This window comes from Sturnira hondurensis, unplaced genomic scaffold (genome assembly GCF_014824575.4).
Source record: "Sturnira hondurensis isolate 20B ecotype Veracruz unplaced genomic scaffold, ASM1482457v3 Scaffold0014384, whole genome shotgun sequence".
Lineage (NCBI taxonomy): Eukaryota > Metazoa > Chordata > Mammalia > Chiroptera > Phyllostomidae > Sturnira > Sturnira hondurensis.
In genome coordinates this window covers 25,882,442-25,903,912 of record NW_028087015.1, presented here as the reverse complement: position 1 = coordinate 25,903,912, position 21,471 = coordinate 25,882,442, and the positions used below count along the sequence as shown (strand labels likewise).

Below are 21,471 nucleotides of genomic sequence, written 5' to 3'. Positions count from 1 at the left end.
ATTGACTTGATTCTAGTGCCTTCCTTTTTGTTTATTCCCACTTCAGCAAGCCTTATTCTTTAACAGCTTTCTTTGCTCTAATTTTAAGTATCTAATTGGCAGTGCTGGACACCTGGGGCAAAACTGTAAGTGTAGGAAAGGCCAGATGAACATGCCTGCTGAAGTGTGCAGCCAATAAGAAGTCAGCAGGCTGCAGTCCAAAGGCCATCCCACCTGTCTTATGAGTGACTGCTGGTGGTAGGAAGCTGGCTCAGAGCTCATGTCTACTCTCCTAGCTCTGTGGCATGCATTTATTCTTTGATTTTCAGTTCCCATTGGCTGGCTGCCTATCTATTGGTCATTGTAGTAGATTTTGGTTGTATAGTAGAGAAGAAATAGACATAGTTACTTTGTAGAACTCCCAGTAGTACAGAAACACCCAGAAACAATAAAGTTATCACTCACAAAAACAAAATAAATCACTTACCTAATAAAAATTAATATTCAAACTATATAGAGAACTCCTATAACTCAACAATAAAAATTCCAATAATCCAAATAAAAATGGGCAAAGGATGTGCATAGATATTTTTCCAAAAATGGTATGCAAGTGGCCAGGAAGCATATGAAAAGGGTCTTGACGTTTCTAATTATCAGAGAAATGTGAAACAAAACCACAGTGAAGTTATTACCTGACACTTATTCTGTTCATCACTAGGCTACAATAAAAAATAGGAAATAAGCATTGCGGATTTCTAGAAATTAGAAATTTTGTGCACTACTGGTGGGATTATAAAAAGGTGCAACTGCCATGGAAAATAGTGTGGAGGTTCCTCAAATTAAAGATAGGACTACCTTATGATCTAGCAACTCCATTTTGGGTATGTACCCAAAACAATTGAAAGTGGGGTCTCAAAGAGGGATTTGGACACCCATGTTCATAGCACTATTTATCATGGTCTGGAGTGTTGAGAACCGCCCTGCCTGCTTTCAGAAGATGTAACCCCTCATGGCTAAGGCTGAGTAAAGAGACCTTGGGACCATAAGCCATTAAAGACACAAAATTTATGTTCCTTGTAGAGGTGCAGCCTAAGAAAGAATGCATAAGATGCTGTGAAGCCTGCTTTGCTAAGATTACCCTCAATTTAAATGATAAGCGTCCAAGTATAGAATGAGTTTGTTTCCCCAAACTTTTATGGCCCTTTAGCTCTCTGACCCTGACTCAGAATAAGCTCTCATAGTTCTCTGAATGTCATGTGTTGTTTGATCATTGCTGCTTGACAATGATTGATGAACTTTACACATATATGTATGTATACATGTATGTACACATGTGTATATGTGTGTATATATGTATATGTGTATACAGAGGATTCCTAATATAAACATTTACAAATCCGAAAGCCAAAATAAACCAACTAGAGGTAAATCTTCTCCATAGAAGAAGCATACACAAGCAAAAACAAGACACCCCAAGAGACCTTGGAAATAAGGTAAAGATGATCAAGACATGGAAGTTTGCTTTAAAGACTGGTGAATATATTCAGAACGGGCCCATTCATACAAAGCACAAAACCTAACGAACAAAGCTACATTGCTTCATCATTCATAGTTAAATTATAAAAATATAAAATCAAGCAAATGACTGTCACAAATGACAGGATAATGGTTTCCCCTTAGGAAAAGGGAATTTACTGTAACCCCGGGGAGCTTCAGGGGTATTATAAATGACCTCTCTATTGACCTGGGTGGAACAACACATATTCGGTTGTTTGCATTGCAATTCTTAGTTAAATTCTCCATAAGTTTCATGCAAGGGAAACAAAGATAGTGGCACCTGCGCATCTTAGCTCTCATATTGGTCCTCTGATATGCCAGTGGGGGGAGGGGAGCAGAAGTTCGGTAACTGCCTGGCCCCACAGCTGAGTCCTGCTCATCACGCCTGTCTCACCTTAAATATCATCTCCCCACTTAAGCCTCTCTAATCCAGTTAAGTTGTCCCTCTCTGTCTTTTTTACCATCATGTACTGCTCAGCACTTATGATGGTTAAGTCTATGTCACCTTGACTGGGCCACAGAGTACCAGGATATTTGGTCAAATGTTACCTGGCTATGCCTGTGAGAGTACTTTTGGATGAGATTCACATGTGAATCTAAGGAAAGCAAACCCTAATGTGGGTGGGTCTCATCTAATCAGTCGAATCGGACTGAATAAAAAAACAACAGTGAGTCTTCCTCAAGAAGGAGGGACCTTCTTCCTGGCTCACTAAGCTAGAGATTGGTCTTTCCCTGTGTACAGATTCGAACTGAAGGATCAGCTCCTCTTGGGCCTCCAGACGGCCAGCTATCAGTGGAACTCACACCATCAGCTTTCCAGGACCCCGGGTCTTTGATGCATGCTGCAACTACACCATCAGCTCCACTTGGCCTTCCGTGTTAAGTGTACACTTCAGTAGTGTGAATTTACATTAAAGACCCATTATTTATTTATATCCATTAAATAACAAAGTGCCCTCCCCTCTCCCCAGCCCTTGGTAACCACACCATTCTGCTTTCTGCTCCTATGAATTTCACAACTTTAGATACCTCTCATTTAAGTTCTGTAATATAGTATTTGTCTTTTAGTGATTGTATTATTTCACTTACTATAATGTCCTTGAGGTCCACTCATGTTTCAACAGGGTTTCCTTCCTTTTGAAGATAGGACTATTTTATTACATGTATATGGCACATCTTATTTGTCCAGTCATCTGTTAATGGACATTTGGGTTATCTTCTCCTCCAGTGTGGGGGGGCTCCCCCCACCCCATCTACCACAGATGAGAATAAGTCTACTAAGATATGATCTGCTTGGGGAGGAAAGGTAGCTGATCTCTCAAAGGAGAAGGGCCAGGAGCCTGTTCCTCAGTGGGCTTTTATTGGGTTTGATTTCATAGGAATACTGGGCATGTATGTATAGATGTATATATGTGTATATGTGTATATATATATATATATATATATAACAAACTTGAATAGAGTTAGAGAGGCTTAAGTGGGGAGATGATATTTAAGGTGAGACAGGCGTGATGAGCAGGACTCAGCTGTGGGGCCAGGCAGTTACCAAACTTCTGCTCCCCTCCCCCCACTGGCATATCAGAGAACCAATATGAGAGCTAAGATGCGCAGGTGCCACTATCTTTGTTTCCCTTGCATGAAACTTATGGAGAATTTAACTAAGAATTGCAATGCAAACAACCGAATATGTGTTGTTCCACCCAGGTCAATAGAGAGGTCATTTATAACACCCCTGAAGCTCCCCGGGGTTACAGTAAATTCCCTTTTCCTAAGGGGAAACCATTATCCTGTCATTTGTGACAGTCATTTGCTTGATTTTATATTTTTATAATTTAACTATGAATGATGAAGCAATGTAGCTTTGTTCGTTAGGTTTTGTGCTTTGTATGAATGGGCCCGTTCTGAATATATTCACCAGTCTTTAAAGCAAACTTCCATGTCTTGATCATCTTTACCTTATTTCCAAGGTCTCTTGGGGTGTCTTGTTTTTGCTTGTGTATGCTTCTTCTATGGAGAAGATTTACCTCTAGTTGGTTTATTTTGGCTTTCAGATTTGTAAATGTTTGTATTAGGAGTCCTTTGCATTAAGGTTATACTTCAGATTTCAAATATTAGGGATTGCTTGGATTTTAATCTTGGCTTTGACACTTATTAGCTGTGTAATCTTGTGCAAGTTACTTTTTTGCTGTGTGGAGTGAGGGTTATGATAAAACAATACCATAGGGTTGTGAGGATAGAAAATGTTAATACATGTAATATGCTTACCACAATGCCTGCAAGTAATAACATTCAATAACTGTTAGAAGTTATTATAACAGCGAAGAGTTCTTGTGTAGACAAAATGAAAAAACTTTGTCAGGGTGCCTGTCTAGCACATAATAGGTACTTATTCATTCTTAGCCTAGTTTCTCTGTCTTCTTTTAGATTCTGTGGCTGCCTTTTAGATATTTGAGGTTTCTGTAAGTCTGACAGTTGTTCAAATGAGAGTTCCCCTAAAGTATGCTTGTATTTATATACTTATATATCTGTATTATCATCACACCCTGTTTACACTTTTTTATTCAACAGGTATTTTGGAGGCTTACCATGGGTCAGAAGGCAGGTTAAGCTCTCGAGACCCCCAAACGAATGATAGGCCCTTGCTTTGAAGTCAGGGAGTCCTGTAGGGCCCACAGTGACGAAAGTTGAATGTGCTAGTGCCGTCATCTGTGTACCGAGGTGACAGGGAGAAACTTGACTTCCAGGGGTCACACTGTAATTTACCTTCTTGGATCCTATACTGCTGGGGCAGAATTCTGCAGGGTGGATGGACACTGGCCCGGCGGACGCAGGCGGGGTCTTTCCCATGAGTGAGAAGAGCACACGTAGAGCAGCTCCATGCGGCCTCTGTGCATCACTGTTTTCCACCTGACGGAGAGAAGCCTGTGAGGAAATAGGAAACAAAGTTCTTAATTTTGGCAAAACTTTATTTTGTCTGCATTGTTGTATTAGATTGGTAATGGGCAATAAGTCACAATGTGAGCCAATGCTTAATTAAAAAATTCTAGTAGCCACATTAAAGAAGTAAAAATAGTTGAAATGTATTTTAATGATATATTTTATTTACCCAACATCTCTAAAACATTATCATTTTAACATGTAATCACTGTAAAATTATCAATGTTATATTTTAAGTTCTTTTTTGGTACTAAGTCTTCAAAAATTAACATCTTCAATTCAGACTCTAAATTTTCCTAGAAAATACTTGGTCTGAATTTAAATTTCATAAAATCACAGTTCAAATATAGATTCGTGTATACAGCTTGTTCAAGCATACATAAAATACTTTAAATAACTAAATAATTTAGAATGTAAATAATTACATTTAAATAAAATTAAAAATTCAGTTCCTAACTCACAAGAGTCATGTTTCTGGTATTGGATGGCCACACACCTAGTGGCTGCTGCCATCTTGGACAGCTCGGTTTTAAACTGTAGTCCCTTTGATTAATAAATAGTTTCCTTTAATGTAGCCAAGTGATAGTTTACCACTATAGTATTCTACGGGCTTTAATAGGTCATTTACAGATACGATCCGTTTTTCATGCTTCCTTTCTTCTGAAGTTACCATATTCGCCACCACTTATGGAGGCTCTACTCTCGCTTCCGTACGTCTGTCTCCAAAGTAACTCTCAGTCACCTTCCTGCCTGACCTCCGTGCAGCCGGTGATGCAGTGCTCTGTTCCCTCTCCCAAGCACGTTTTCCTGGTATCTGCGCCATCACACCCTCCTAAGTTTTCCGGTAACCTCACTAGTTAGTCCTCCTCAGTTTTCTGCTCCTCTTTAGTTTACTGACCTCTCACCTGTGGGAGGTTCAGGTTTCAGTCCTTGGACTGTTCCAGCCCTCATTCTTTGGTGCTCCTGTCCAGTCTCATCACTGTAAATGTCGTTAACATCTTGATGCCTCCCAAGTTTGAATCTCTAACACAGACCTTTCCCTGAACACCAGTCTACTCCACCACCTGGTGTGATGTCTCATCCACAGCTGCAGCATGATGCATCTAAATTTTTGATTTTCCCTCAAGTTCTGCCAGTTTTCTCTATGTTGTTAAACAGTAACTCTGTCTTTTCAGTTGCTCTGGGTAGGAACCTTGTCATCATTCTTGCCACCTCTTTTTCTTGTACACCCTCAAATAAATCTATCAGCAAATCCTACTGGCGTCATTTAAAAAATACATCCAAACTCTAACCGTTTTTTTTTTCTCGTGTTACTATCAGTTTTTTCATGTTACTCATCAGTTTTTTCCTGTTACTGCCCTGGTCTAGGCTACTGTCACCCCTATCTAGATAGTTAGAGTGGCCTCCCAATCGCGCTCTGCACTCTCACCCCTGCCCAATTTAGTTTATTCTCAGCCCAGAATCCACAAGATGATACTTTGTGCAAATCTCCAATGGCTTTCCTTGTCTGAAGGGAAACCCCAGTTCTGATAATGACCTACAATTCTATGTGCTTCCCTGACCTGTTCCTGTCTCCTGTCCCCCTTTCTGGGCTTATTTCGCCTCCAGGCTATTCCAGGAACCTGAGCCGGGCCGCTGTAGCCAGGCCTTTGCATTCACGGTTCCCTTAGTGTGGCTTCCTTGTTCTCTATTATGCACAACTGACGAGCTCCTCTTTTAGACCTTCACTTAACTGTCACCCTTTCAGGGAGGCATTCCCTGACCAGCTGGTCCGTTGCTAGCTAAACTGACACCTCTGTGTAAATAAGGAAGTGGCACCCACCTGGGGACATGGCTCTGTGATTCAGAGATGGACAAGTAGGGGATCCATCGAAAGATACTGGGAGCATATTATAATCTATGTGATTGCCGTGTCTAGAGCAGTGTGCCCAGAGCCATTTTTGGGCAAAGAAAAAGGACCCTTTCCTCTGGGCAGTTTTCAGCCCCCACTAGCTCCCTGAGCTGGACACCTTTGTGTAGTGCTGGAAATGCTGAGGCCCTCGTGACTCTTCTTCCCACCTCCCATGACACATCTCCCTATCTCCCTTCTCATTTTACTTTTCTCCATAGTGTCTACCACTGTCTGGGAAATGCAAACATGAGGCCCCTTGTTCAAAAGTATGAAGAATTTCAAGACCGTAACAACAGAGCACGTAAGGGAGCACAGGTCCTTCTGAGTTCGGGGCCCTGTGCAACTGCACAAGTTTGTGCCCAGGAAGCTGGCACTGCCGACATTTGAAAGACTATATGTTTTACTCATTTATTCTGTTAATTGTCTGTCTTCCTAGACTTGAATGTAAACTCAATGGGGCCTATGATTTTCCTGTTCGGTTCTGTTCTATCTGTGGCAACTGGAACAGATTATTTGTTGAAGAAATGAGTGGGCTAAGCGCTAGGCGATAGGCCTTAAATATATTATCTCCGAAGCCAATGTTACAGATGAGAAAGCAGAGTGAGACAACACTGTTAAATCTGCTGTCATAGGTCTGTGTGGGTGGGGGCAGGTAAGCTGTGCCATTTAAAAAGAATGAGATACTAAGGTTCAGGGAAACATCGTAACTGCCCAGGAGTGAACGTTTCAGTGCCAGAGTTTCGCTCTTTTCCCCTGGATCCTACTTCAGGCAACAGCTTATTTTTGGCTCTGTTGCTTAGAGTCGGTGAAGGGAACAGCCGCTCAAGGAGAAGCAGCCAACAGATGAGTTTTGCTGTTTATCTCCTTTTACTTGAAAATGCCCTTGATAATAACATGGCACGCTTTTTCTGGTCATCTCATAACTTATGTCTGTTCCACAAAAATGTCTGTGAAATAGAACTCGTTTGTTTCAAGTTTTTACTTTATAGATGTGGAATCTGAAAATCATAATGGCTAAGATCACCTGCCTTTAGTGAAGAGTGGGGCTGTCAAGACCCAAGTATTTTCTTATCTCTGTGTCTCTCTGTTTTGATCAAAGGTAGATTAAAAAAAAAAACAGATTCTTTTAATAGCAAATTTCTGTTATTGGTAAATGTTTACTATTTTTGTATTTCTATGGCATGAATATGCTACCAAATCTTATTACTTTTCTTACAACAGTGGTTTGTGTTAAGCTTGTGTAAACCTCATAATGAAAGTAAGTGTGTATCAAGAATTAGCGTTTCTGATACATGGGATGGAGCTGAACATTGGTGTGGTGTAGCACATCCACTTGATAAGGTGCTTATAAACTTGAAAACAGCTAGATGAACTATTTCACTGATTCAAGGATTAAATGGCAATTCACTCTGATGGCTTCTGATGAATTAGAGCAAGCTGAGGTTTTCTGAAGAACTATGATATAGGCAATTGCTTATGACCAATTTCTATCGATTGAGAAACAGATTGTATTTCTGGGAAAGATATCTTGAAATATTTCTGATCATTTTGGAACTTGGGTGTCTTTGCATTCACTACTGAGCAATTTTGGATAATGTCAGAAACCAGACATTCTAAAAATAAAACATGCTCTCATAAAATTAACACATTTTTTCAGAGGACGGAATGCTAGTAAAACATAGCACTTTGCAGCTCTGTTTCTCATCCTGATTCAGCTGATGGTGCTATCCAGTCAGTAATTAGTGATTCCATGCACTCGTGGCAGGCTTAGTTGGTGTTTATGAATTCAGCCAAGTGAACTCATTTTTTGCAAAATGATCTGAGACACGTAAGAGCTCTTTGTTTTTTAAGTGATGTGTATTTCCTCCAAAGGTCTAACTATGTACACAGAATCACATATTATATGTCCTAAGAAAGTGGTTATTTAAAGAAGTCCTTCTAAGAAGCTGAGAATCTTGCAAGATCAGTTTGTTTATTTAGAGTTTGGTCTAGCAGTTCTCTTATTACTTTCTTGAGTTGGATTCGCCCTGTGCTAACTGGCAAGGGTGAGAGTGTGGAAGGCTCCTCCGAGAGCAACTCTCGCCCAGCTGCAGTCTTTGAGAGGCAGCCTCCGGGATGCGGTCAAGTGTCTCTGTCAAGTGTCACGACAGAATGAGGAAATGGGAGAACATGAGGTCACTTGATCTCTGCTGTGAGGCAGGGTTTTCCCAGGCAAATAAGCATTTAGTTGGTATGTATTTGGTGGTCCCAAGGGTTTGTCTTATATCACATCTCAGAGTTCAGTGTAGTATGATAAAAAAAGTAAGTGCAGGAAGTGGCTTATCCTCCTCAGGTAAGAATTCGGTTCTTCTCTGAGGCATTGAATGGGACTTTTGTTGGCGTTTGAGCTCAACGTTAATTCCTGATGAGAAGGTTGCTGACCGTCAGAACTTACTTTAGTTCTCTAATTAGCATCCTCAGTGGTAGGAGGGTTAGGCTTTGTTCCTCAGTTCTGAGTTTCTGAGCTCTGCTGACAGGAGCCTTTGTGACCTTGGGTCTCCATCAGCCTACCTCTTGAGAACTTTCCGGTGAGTCTGCAGGCGCTGGTTTTCTCCTCTCTTGTAGGTATGGTATGACTGAAGCCCACTCCATGGGTTTTTGGTTAGGAGGGGTCTAGGAACGGTACCCATCTGCCAGTCTTGGAGTATGTAGCAACAGGATTCAAGGTGGTGAGTTTGTTTGGATTTAATCTACTTGGATTCCAAGGATTTCTTTTACTTTTAGGTTTTGGGATACGTGGTATAAACCAGGGAAAACTATTATATTTAAAATGAGCTCTGAGCAGTTCTTAGCTGTCAGAGCTTGGAGGAGTTACTAACTGTCCTCAAGTCAAATTTGATGCTCATTTGTCTGGTGGAGCCCTGACTCAAATCAAGGAATGGAATCTTCGGTACCTGTTGTTTTCTCCTCATTGTATGTGCCACTTAGTGGGGAGGCTTTTTATTAAATAACCATCATATTATAGGGTGTTTTAACGAGATTTAGAAATACTGTGTAATAGTTAGCATGGTTGCTGGCATATAGAGTTTCAATAAAAGGTCATTTTTATTGTTCATTTTATGTCTGCTTCTATAACAATGGCTGCTATCACTAAATTATTTTGAAGAGTTTTAGACCAATAAAGATGGGTGCTTGGATGAAAGTTCTGCACTGGGAACTTTATATACATTATTTTATTTGATCCTCACAACAAACTGATGAGGTAGGTCACTTCCCCATTACATACATATGGAAATGAGGGTTCAGTGCTACGAAGAATATTTTTGTTAAAAACTTTCAAGAAATGAAACTGGAATTTGAGCTCAGTCTGTTTGACCCCAAATTCTGTGTTCCTTCCTGTACCGCGAGCACCTGAGGTAAAGCTAGAAATGAAACACATTCAGGTCAGCAGACAGATTCCTTCCGGCATGGGCATGAATATTTGCACTTGACCTCCATGAGTCCTCTCACCTTGTAAAACTGGTTTGGGGCTCAGCTGGATAAACTCAATTTTCTGTCACTTTTATGCTTGTCTTTAACCTAGTTCAGCTTTCATAGTTTCCAAGTCCCAGCAGAGAGCAGTTTGTAGCCCAGGGAAGCCTCCATTTAATGTATCACTTGGTGGCTCCATGATGCAGCAAAAAGTCTATCACACACAATAATTTCCAATGGATGTTCATAAAATACTAAGGAATCCGCTCTCTGCCAGAAAGTGGAAGAATATGGAAGGTTAATGGAGCCACTTGGTTGCAGAAAATCTAGAGCCCTATTGAATAGCACAGAATTGCTTTGGGGGTCTGTTCTCGGGCATTGAAAGATGTAGGGCGTGCCTGATGTCTGTCCTGTCCTCTGTGGGCCTCCTCCACCTGCTTTTCACTTTTCACCTCTCCAGCCACTTCATTTCCCCGCCTCAGAAAGCACTTGTTATTCCCACTCTCACTCATGGCTCGCTGCCTTAAAGTATCCCTTCAAAACTGGAACCTGGGTGGAAAAGGAAAATCCCATGGCATCATGTGCATTGCAGACCTTGTCTTTTGCTGTTCAGGGTACCATCCTTGATGGGTCCTGGGGACAGCATTCATGGTGGCCCTTTAGCGACCACTGTCCATGCAGGAAAGTCTGCAGACTGTCATCCTCCCTTTCAGATACCACTGGGGTGCTTTTTGTGTGCGTATACTAATAATATACTTTATTTTACCTCCTTGGGTAAGAGAATGTGTTTTCTTGCACAAAATTTAATTTGAAATGATTCAATGTTATTTGATATAGCTAAGGTAAAGAAATAAAAGTATGAGGTGAAGGAGAAAATTTATGCTTAGGTATAATATTTGCAAGGAATAAAAACATTGGTGAAGCAACATTATCTTCAAATATATTTTTTGGAGCAACAGTCCTGTATACAGAATTTCAATTATCTATGGAAATTTCCTGGCACAAGCCTGGTACAAAAAAATGGTTTGCTGTATATTACTTTTTGCATTCCAGAAGATTTCCCAAAGAAGATAATTAATCTGATAAAGTTGCTATTTAAGCCCACTGTACAGTTTAATGCAAAAACCCTTGTTAATGAAAAAAAAATGTCAGTGACCACCAGGAACATACGCAGCTAGAGTGAAACAGGACCTTCCATACTCGAGATTAAAAGGGCTTGATTCTCTTCAGTTTTTGAGGTTCCTGAGAGAAGCCAAGCAGATCCAAGTTTTTTTTTTTGTGTGTGTGTGTGTGTCGTTTGCTCTTACAAAAGGCTGCAGGTAAGCTGCAACAGAAGTTCCCTGGTAGAAGCATCTATTTCTCAGTCACAGTATTCATATAATATGCTGATAGCAGAAAGGCATTAAAAGTAGCCAATTTCACAGCAGCTGGGCAGTGCTAAGTGCCCCACCCCCAAGCATAAGTTCAGGCATTGTGCCCTCTTCATTACATTGATTAAAATGGGACAATTACAGTATTTGCCTCAAAAGTTAAAGTAAGTATTTTTATGTATAAGATGAGCCAAGGTTTCTAAGACTTCAGTCATACAGCTGAAGGATTAATTGTGGTGTGTTTATAGCAGGAATTAACTTTGAGAGCGGAAAAACAGCACACAGAATGGGTTGGAGTGTCTGCTAATGCTACAGTGGAAAAAATGGTAATACACTTGAATCGGAAGGCCTTATGAAAAAGTGTAGCTATTTATGGTAATGATTACACAGATGGTGGCAAGAGGAGCAAACCATATTGAACAGTACAATTTCTTTAAAGCTACTTGGGCATGTAGTGAGAGGAAATACAGCAGTCCTCTCACCCACAGGGGCTACATTCCGAGACCCCCAGTGGGGCCCTGAAACTGCAGACAGTGTTGAACCTTATGTACACTGTGCTTTTTCCTATGGGTATATACCTTTGATGAAGTTTAACTTACAAATTAGGCACAGTAAGAGATTAACAACAGCAACCGATTGATATAAAATAGAATAATTATACTGTCATAAAAGTTACGTGAATATGGTCCCTTTCTCTGTCTCCAAAGACTCTGTGTACAGCATGAATGTGCTGGACAAAGGGGTGATCACGTCCTGGGTGAGGCAGAGCAGGCCGGGACAAGATAATAACACGCTACTCAGAATGGCGCATAATCGAAAGCTTATGAATTGTTTATTTTTGGACCACGGTGGATCACAGTTTGCCACAAGTAACCAAAACTGTGGATAGGGGGGACTGTTGTCCTTGATCCCTCCTCTGTCTGTGTAGGTATTTATTTTATCAAACTATCACTAGCTGGAAGTGGGAGGCAAGTTCTCAGTGTATTCACCACACTGCTTGTCATGGAATCCTCTTAGGATTTAGTGCCAAGGCTACGGAAGGCAGTCCGTGCTGCCACATGGACCATCGTGCCTCTCGGCTCCTGACACACTGGATTCGGGACATTGCTGCTCTGTGCATTACTTCCTTCCTACATCATGGAAAGTACTATTATCAGAGGGGACTTAAAATTTTTGAAAATATTTTCCAAGGTCTTGAGGAATTTAAATGTGGTGGAAAAATAAGACTTTAGGAAATATCCACTGAGTCTAATGGCCAATGGTAATGTCCTAAAATGTTGACGATATAAATGGTTTGCTGTGCTAGGCCGAGGCTGTACTAATGTTGATTAAGGTCAAGGACTTTGTATCCGGCAGTTTAAATCTTGGTTTTGCCCCCGAGTAGGTATGCGTTTTCATCTTTCTTGTTTGCAAAATAGAGCAAGTAATAGTGTTTACTCACAGGGTTTGTGAAGAGGAATGTGATGCTCCTTGGAAACTGTTCAGCGCTATGTGAATGTTTCTTACTATGATGGGAGTGGCTTGTAGCACGCACGGAGTGCAAAGATGTAAGCTTCTGTGTGTTTCCTTTCTGAACTTCGCTTAGCTCTAGAGGGTCTGTTTTTACTCTAGGGTAGGAGACTTGACCTTGCTGGTTTAAGGTTGTTCAGTGACTTCTGTTTTAAAACTGAAATCCATTTTGGCTGAATAGTAAGCTTCAAATTTCCTCTCCTCTCCCTCTCCCAATACCAATCCTAAACTTCAAGGGGCTTGTGGATGGTTTTGGCCACAAGGAAATATTAAATGGTGTGTGTTGCTTTTTATTTGCTATCTGCTGCTGCTGTTTTGATATTTTATTGGCCGTTCTATGTGGAACTTGTATGGTGACTTGGCCTGGCTTTGGGCCTCGATACTGAATTGCCCACCCAGTTCTACTGGCCTGTTGACCCCATAGCCCTCGCAGGTTGTGCTTAATGAGATTATCTTTGTCATTATGACTATTAATGATTCTACTCTTCCAAAAGACTATGCTAGAGATTAGAATAACACACACTGAATGAGGGTGCTAACAGGCAGCCGTGTAACCATAAATCTCTTTAGAGTCATGGTGGTCAGTGGGCAGTTGGTGATGAAATCTGTGAAAATAGGTTTGATTAAAAATTCCTATAGCTGGAATTTAACCTCAACTGCCTAATTCCAAATCCCATGTTCCTTTCACTGTTGCCATCACCACCTCAATTTTTTAAAGAAGATATACTTGTATTTGTACTAATTTCGACTGAATTTTAAAGGGGAACCTGAATTCCACCAACAGGAGGGCTAAGAGCACTGTGTTAACCAGACCTCCTCACTTCCACCTCAGGGCGAAGAGAGAACCCTAGACTCTTTCCCACTTCGCAAACACTCAGCCTCACGATCACGTTCTGCCTTGAGCTCATCAAGACTGGCTTCATTTGCCCTTTATTCCTTTAATGTTATTTCCCGCAAGAGATTCCAGATCTCTCCCACATTCTGATTTTCTTAGGTTTGCCTGTCTCCCATTTTGTCTCCTCTCACCCTTCCCTATTTTCCAAAGCTTTTCTACTGGGTCCTTCAAGGTCCATCGAAAGCGCCCTGAACCCCATATCCTCTGAACAGTTCCTTCACCATCTTGTACTAATGTTATCCTAGCTCTTCAGAGGAGCTTGCTTCCTCTGCGGATATCTTAAGTGGTGTCTTTTCTCATCCAGGAGCCCTCCTGACATAAAAGCTGGAAGTGGGGAAGATTTCCTGGCTTTTCATTGCCACTTTAGGATTATTCCCCCTTTGGTTTCCCCAAAATACCCTACTGTTGAATCTCACGTGGATAGACTCTGTTATAGTCTATCTTAAATAGGGGTGTCAAACTCATTTTCACTGGGGGCCACATCAGCCTTGGGGGTGCCTTCAAAGGGCTGGTTGTAATTCTAGGAATGCATAAATGTAATTACTCCTTAACCAGGGGCAAGGACTCGGCACTGCTGCTGAGGAGAAACAAGGTGCCAGGCTGGATAAAACAAGGTGGAGGGCCGGATTCGGCCTGCGGGCCTTGTGTTTGCCACCTGTAGATGTGATCCTCTCTCTCTGTGTTCTTATCAACTGATCCCTATCCTCTTGCATATTTCTTGATGATTTCAGCTCCTGACACTATCCATTACTATTCTTGTTTCAATTCATAGCAATTTTAATATACATGCACATAAAAGGGGGGCTGCCCCCCCAAACACAATTATTTTCTGGAGGGTAGGTGCCTTGTAGTACAGGATTCCCCTACCAGGTAAATGTTCTTAGGAACCCATCTGTATCAGTGTACCAGCTGGCACTGTTGTGAGAAGCTGCATTTGGCTTCACTGAATGTTTTTGAAGACTCTTTCAATGCATTTGCCCATTTTATGATGGAGGATATATGAGCACACCTGTTCCTCACCCTCTATTCATCTGATATCACCCCCGGCAACTTTTTTTGTTTGTTTCCCTGGGTGAAAAAACTCCTCAGAGGGAAAAGTTTTTGCCAATGTGGAAGAGGTGAAACAAAAAATGGCAGAAGCACTAAAAGGCATCAAAACCACAAGTTCAAAAGCTGTTTTGAGCAATGAAAAAAATAATAGGTATATTGCATCAAATGGACAGTACTGTGAAGGTGGACTGAAGTTTAAACATGTAAGAATAAAATACACATTTTTAAAATAAATAAATTCCATTTTTTGCACCACCCCCCCCCNCCCCCCCCCCCCCCCCCCCGCCGTCCCCGGAATCCTTACAATACCTTGGCAACTCCGCTCCTTGACCTCGCCTTCTCCGGTAGCCTTGTCCTGCTTCCTGCCTCAGCCACTCGATCCCATAGTGATCTTCTGGCCTTTGCGTCACTGATACCTGTAACCCATACGCAATTCCAATTTCAGCTGCAGCTGCTCTCTGACTGCCATTTATGCCTTTCTAACTGAAATCCTTTCACTATCCCAACATCCTTCTAATATTCTTTATTAATCCTTCAACCTCCGAAGGACCTTCAACCCATTAATCCTATCTTTTTTTAAACTATCCTTCAGCTTTTTTATTCTCTCAATCTTCTTTTCCTAATTTTAATCCCACAGGCAATCATTATTCTCACTGCCTTGCATACATTCCTGGCTCACTTGCCTTTCTTTCACAAAAGAATACTTATACTTTATACTTAGCTTGGAGAAACATAATCCTCTTTAAATCCAACTCCTCTGTCTGCACTTGTGCAGCTGATTGAGGCTAAAGTAAAATGGTTGGTGTAACTTTAATTCTGTAGCCATGTACCTCAAATGGGTCTGGAAGGCCTCTGTGTCATCATGCCGTTCTCTGCTGGCTTTATTCCTCTACTCTTGGAGTGCCCATTCATTTCTCCTCTCTCCTCAAAGCCCAGCACTTCTTCCTCATCATCACCCTTCCCTGGTGGCCTTTCTCCTGGTACACTGAGAAAACTGAAGGATCGACAGAGACCTGCCTGTGGCACATTGACCCGCCAGCAGCATCCTGTCCTCTTCCAAGCAGCGGTGGTTCTCTCCCCTGCAGACACAGTGGAATCACCTGGGAATTTTATATTCTACTGATGCCTCAGCTCCTGCACCGGAACAGTTAAATCAGAACCTATTGGTTGGGACCTGAGTATTGTATTTTAAGAGGCTTCCCTAGAGAAATTTCTGTCTGGCCAGCCTTTTGAACCATTTCCATAGAAGTATCCCTGTTCCTATCAAAAGCCAATCCCTCCACTTTGTTCATTGGATCCCTTTTCTCTCACCTGGAGGACGTGACTCTGGTGGTTCTCCCTCCTCTTTCCATCATCAGTTCTTCACTTCTCCGGCAGGTCATTTTCACCAGTGTACAAACATCATCTTCCCCGATGTTTTCTGAAAAGTTCTTTTCACTGCATTTTTCCCTTCAGTTCCATGATCACTTCTGTTATTTTATACCCCCTTTTCCCCTTCTCTCTTACAGTACATTTCATCTGTGTCACCGCTTTGCTAAGCCTGCTCTCATTAGAATAAGAAGACTTCCACTGGGCCAAGTCTAATACTCAGTTCTTCATCCCTGTCTTGATCTATGAGCAGCATTTGGCAGAGCTGATCACATACTTTTCCTTGATAAACTTTATTGCCCCTGACCTCTCAGTGTTGGCAGAGTCTTGAGTTTGGTCTTTAATTCCTTTCATATTTCTATATACTCAACCGTAGTCATACCATCTAGTCCTATGTCTTTAAATAACATCAACATGCTAATGGTTTCAAAACTGCTATTTGTATCCAGATCTTATCCTTAACTCTTCACTTATATATTTGAATTGCTTCATTCCACAATTTCACAGAGACCTGATAGATGTATAGGTTTTTCCATCTTAGATAGTGGTAATTCGGTCCTGCCATTGCTCGGCCCCCAAACCTTGGACTCATCCTTGAGACACCCTTTTTCTTTTCTTTTTGTTTCAAAATTGTATTGAGTTCATTGGGGGTGATATTGGTTAATACACTCATACAGGTTTCAGGTCCACAATTCTGTAATACGTCATCTGTATATCGTATTGTGTGTTCATCACCCAGAGTCAAGTCTCTTTCTGTCACCATTTATCCCCCTTTATCCTCTTCCATCTCGTCCCATTACCCTTTTCTCTGGTAATCACCATACTTTTGTCTGTGGCTGTGAGATGATTTTTTTTTGCTTATTCCCTTCATCTTTTCACCCAGCCCTGTACACCCTCTCCCCTCTATCACCTGTCAGTCTGTTTTCTGTATCTATGAATCACTTTTTATTTTGTTTGTTTCACTTGTTCATTAGATTTCATATGTAAGTGAAATCATATGGTATTTGTCTTTGTCTGACTGACTTACTTCACTTAGCATAATGATCTCTAAGATAAAATTTCCTTCTTTTTTATGGCCAAGTAGTATTTCATTGTGTAAATGTACCAGGGCTTTTTTAATCCACTCCTCTGCTGATGGACACACATTTTTTTCTCATACTCACATTCAATTCATCAGTGATTCTTATTGTATTTCCAAATTGTATCCTGTTTGTGGCCACTTCTCACCACCTCCACTGTTGTCACTCTGGCCTAAGTCACCAGTATTTTGGCCTGGATTATAGTGGTCCCCTGCTGTCTCCTCTCCCCTGTATAGCTTAATCAAGCATCCTGAGTGATTAACTTACCACCTAAGTCAGTTCTCATCAACCCTCTCTGCTCAAATACTCCTGTAGCTCTTTGTCACTCAGTAAGAGCCAATTCCTGGTAAATGGCCCGTAACTCCCCTTATGACTTGGCCCAGCGTTTTCTTTCCAGGTTGGCTCCTCTTTCCTTTTCTCCTGTTCTTCTGCTGCCACTCTGGTTTCTGCCTCTCGGCTTTCGCACTGGCATTTCGAGAGGGAATTTTGTCCTAAATATGGACATGGCTGCGCCCTTGTCTCGTTGTAGTCTGTATCCTGTCAATGAGGACTTCTCTGACAACTTTTCCTTTATTTTTTCATAGCATCTTAACATTACCACCTAATGATCTATGTAGGATGTTTATTATTAAATTATTAGAATGTTATTATACTATGTAGCATACTAATTAATAATTCAGTTATCAATGAAAAGAATGTATTTTTCCCAATTTACTGTCTCATTTAGTGTCTAAATTAATGCTGACTTATTATATCAGTTCTACATTGTAGTAACACTATAGATATTTTAATTTCAGTGCTTGATGATGCTTCAAGTACCACTTCAAATTGACTTTGTGATTATTACTTTATTTTAAAATTTTACGCATAATATTTCACATTTGTAATTAATTAATGAGACTGAGAAATTTTGTCATGTGTCAACATCAAGAAAGTAAAGTGGAAGATTGAGGCTATTATACTGATAAGCTGGGCCAAAAATGCAGTTGCCTGAATTAAGCAATCGAAACAGAATTTACAGTTTGGGGTTGAATGATTGACTGCCATTTATTGCCCCATTTCCTCATTTCCTCCTCTTACTGCAGATTTAGGCTTGATCAAATAAGAGAAGTGAAGAAATTGACCATTATACAATTCAAAAACAAAATACAGTCATCAGAAAGATTGCATCGGGGAGGTGCTGGTTAATCTGAGTGCTTCACAGATGGAAATTATTGAACAATTTAGAAAGGCAGAAGGACTTTCTAGGCAAAACATGCAGCATTGGCAGAAGGCTTGTACAAGAGAAATGGCAGTGAGAATACAGAGGTGGTTCTGGGAAAGGAGAAGTTGAATGAAGAAAGAGTTGAATAAGAAAGAATGAATAGTAAGTTAACAGGTCTTCTGTTAATTCCTCTATGCCCTATTTCCAGAGGTATCATCTGAATTTTAAACAGAGTATCAGAAAAAGGAAGCCAAGAGGGAAGTGTGGTCTTGAAAGCATAAATTCCCTGAGGGAAAATGGAAATCAATGCATTGTAATAATAAAAAGTAAAATAGTAATTGCTACAAATTACTTATTAGGCCATTATAGGTAGTGTGCTTTAGGCTTTACACCTGTTTTGTTATTTGATGCTTGTAACAACCTAAAGACAGTGCAGCTATGATCCTCATCTCCATTTTACTGAAGAGGGAATACGGGTGGTACTGGCAAACCCAGGTACTAACTGGAGTCTCTCAATCAGAGCTTTTAACCATGGCCCCAGTATTTTCCCAGGAGCCTCCCCTTGCTGAATCTGAAGACTTCTGGGCCGAACACCAGAGGTACTGAATTAGAATCGCCAAGAATGGAGCCGAATAGTCTGCATTTTAAATGGGCATGGTTCTTACACCCAGTAGAATTTGAGAATCCCCGAACTACCCAGTATGCCTGTCTGGAATCACATATGTTCGTAAGATTCCCAGAGCTCCTGAACAAAGAGTTGCCCTTGTTTCCAAATGTGGTTATCGATTCTGTTTCATGGGGCTAGACTCTGCTTGCCTGTTGTTCAAGTATTCAAGGATTTTTTTCCACATGGTTTCTTGGGCCTTTCTGTATATGCCTAACATGTGCCTTTGATAGACTTGTACCCAGGTGACAAACATATTTATCCTTTCTTTGGAAAGGAAGGACTTTTTTCCCCTATGGAAATAAGTGGCCTTGCTTAGTTTGACAGCAGGGTAAAATGCACTGTCCCCCCAAATCCGCCAGCTCCTCCCCTCAGTCTCCAACCTGCTGAGCTTTCTGATAGGTCGTTCTAGAGAGAACAGGCCAACGGTCTGAGTGGAGGGGTTCTGGAAGGTATAGTGATCGATTGAATAAAAGGAAGAAATGTTTAACCAGAAGAGATCTTCATCAATGGAATACTCTCCTTTGGGAGGTAGTGAGTTCCTCACCGGTGGACATAATCAAACAGAGTCTGGTCTAGATGCTTAATTGTCAGGGATACTGTACACAAAACTGGATTTGACTTTGTCCTTATGAAAGTAAACTAAATAGTTAATTTCTGATAGGTAAAAATTATGAAAAAAAAGCAATCCTTTTAGAATGCTGTCTAGATTTTGATTTGTAGGGGACAGTTTTATGCTTTTTCTTATTATTTTATTATGTCATAAGTGCTTTCCTAGTCAAAACAAAGTCTCCACGTCCAGTGACTTCAGATCTGTGGTGTTAAGGTAGTCCTGCAGGTTCTGCTGACAGTTAACCCTTGTGATCTTGCATCTCATCTTCCTTTCCCTCTCTTGTCCTGTATATTCCAATGGCAGAACTTGGGGCGGGGAGATCCATGTGACTCACTCTTTTTGCCTCACGCAAGTGTTCACTGCTCCCAGCTGGGCATTTAGGTTAATTGGACATGAATGACAATGATGTGAGTGAACTTATCATAGTTAATGCACCTATTAAGAATACATTTCCATGCAGCATCTGTACATAATTTGGATAAGGAAGCATAAAACCTGAAATATATCCTTCCTTAATTATTTTTCAAGCAGAAATGGAGAGCATCTGATATTAATTTGGAATTTTCACTGTGATTCTGTCAATTGGGAATAAGTGACTCATCTTGAACCCACACTGAAGATTTATTGTGACACATGGCTCAGGTGTGTTTGACTCAGAAATTTTTTCGAAATAAAAGTGGGATGAGAGTGAAAGCCAGAGGTGGGTGAGTCACCAAGGCAAGAAATCAGAGAATTAAAAAAAAAACTAAAAGCATAGAATTGCAACTAAAATGTGAAAAATGGGAGTCTTCAAGTAAATTTTACATGACTTTGGAGATGACTTGACAGTCATGCTCTAATTTGGGTCAGTCGGATTTCAGCTGGAGAGTAAAAGCAATAAACTATAAAAACCACTGCCCATTTATTAAACCCTTACTATGTATCCAATATCATACGGAGTATTATATGTTCTATATTACATTTAATCCTTACAATCAAGCTTTAAGGAATATAATGGGACATGCTGATCTCTAGTACAGGGAAGATTAGTTGAGGAAACAGACTCAGAGAGGTTAATTAACTTGCTGAAGGTCAAACAGCAGGCAGTTTTAGAGCTGGGATTCGAATACAAATATATCAGACTACAGGCCCATTTCAAAAATGATTATGGTACACATTCTCCCTTTGTTGTGGTTAGTTCTGGGTCTCAGGTTTCAATGGGGATGGAGACAAACTGGACCCTGTTCGGAAGAGAGTGACCTCAATGACAAAAAGAGTTTTATGTCATTTCATATGAGGAAGGATCAAAGGCCCTGGGATGGCAGACCGAGTGGTCGGGGGAAAGACGAGAGATATCCTCTGGTGTTTAAAAGTGTATGTATGAGGAATCTGAATTCACACGATGTAGGACCAGGGTCTACTGGGAAAATTTGTTCTGACTGGCGGGAGTGAGTTCCTTTTCACGGGTTATTTGGAGAAGGTGTGGGGCAGCCGCTTGGTGGGGCTCTTGTGGAGAAGACTGGATTGGAGGTCTGGGCTCCGAGTGTTTGCGGCCCCTTCCAAACCTTAACCACATCAATCTAGGCAATACAATGGGAAGCAAGTTATAAGTCATGTTCATCCTGTGACACGGCACTTTCCTATGCTACATGTATAAAAGAAAGTTTTGTGGGTTTTTTTTACCGTCTATCTTTACAACCAGAAAACAGCTTCTTGGAGAATAAAAACCTGTCTGTCTAATTCCTTGTTTACTCCAGATCTTTTGCCTCTCACACAACACATACTGAAATGCTTATCGAATAGTTCAGTGAATGGTATGTGAGAATATAATATAATGTCAGGACCTAGCAATGAGATATGTTTTAGAAATCTTTCTGAAGAGATTTGTCTAATGTTTTCTGTTACGTAATCTTTCCTTATTGACGA

General features: G+C 40.9%; 1 protein-coding gene and 1 pseudogene across 1 annotated transcript in view; one reads left to right on the top strand and one right to left on the bottom strand.

Moving 5' to 3' along the window:
- TAFA2 (TAFA chemokine like family member 2) overlaps nt 1–21,471 on the top strand; it is a 443,544-nt gene that overhangs the window by 239,976 nt on the left and 182,097 nt on the right. The window lies entirely within an intron of this gene.
- The window catches only part of LOC118998853 (heterogeneous nuclear ribonucleoprotein A1-like), a 45,334-nt pseudogene continuing 28,173 nt past the window's right edge, over nt 4,311–21,471 (bottom strand).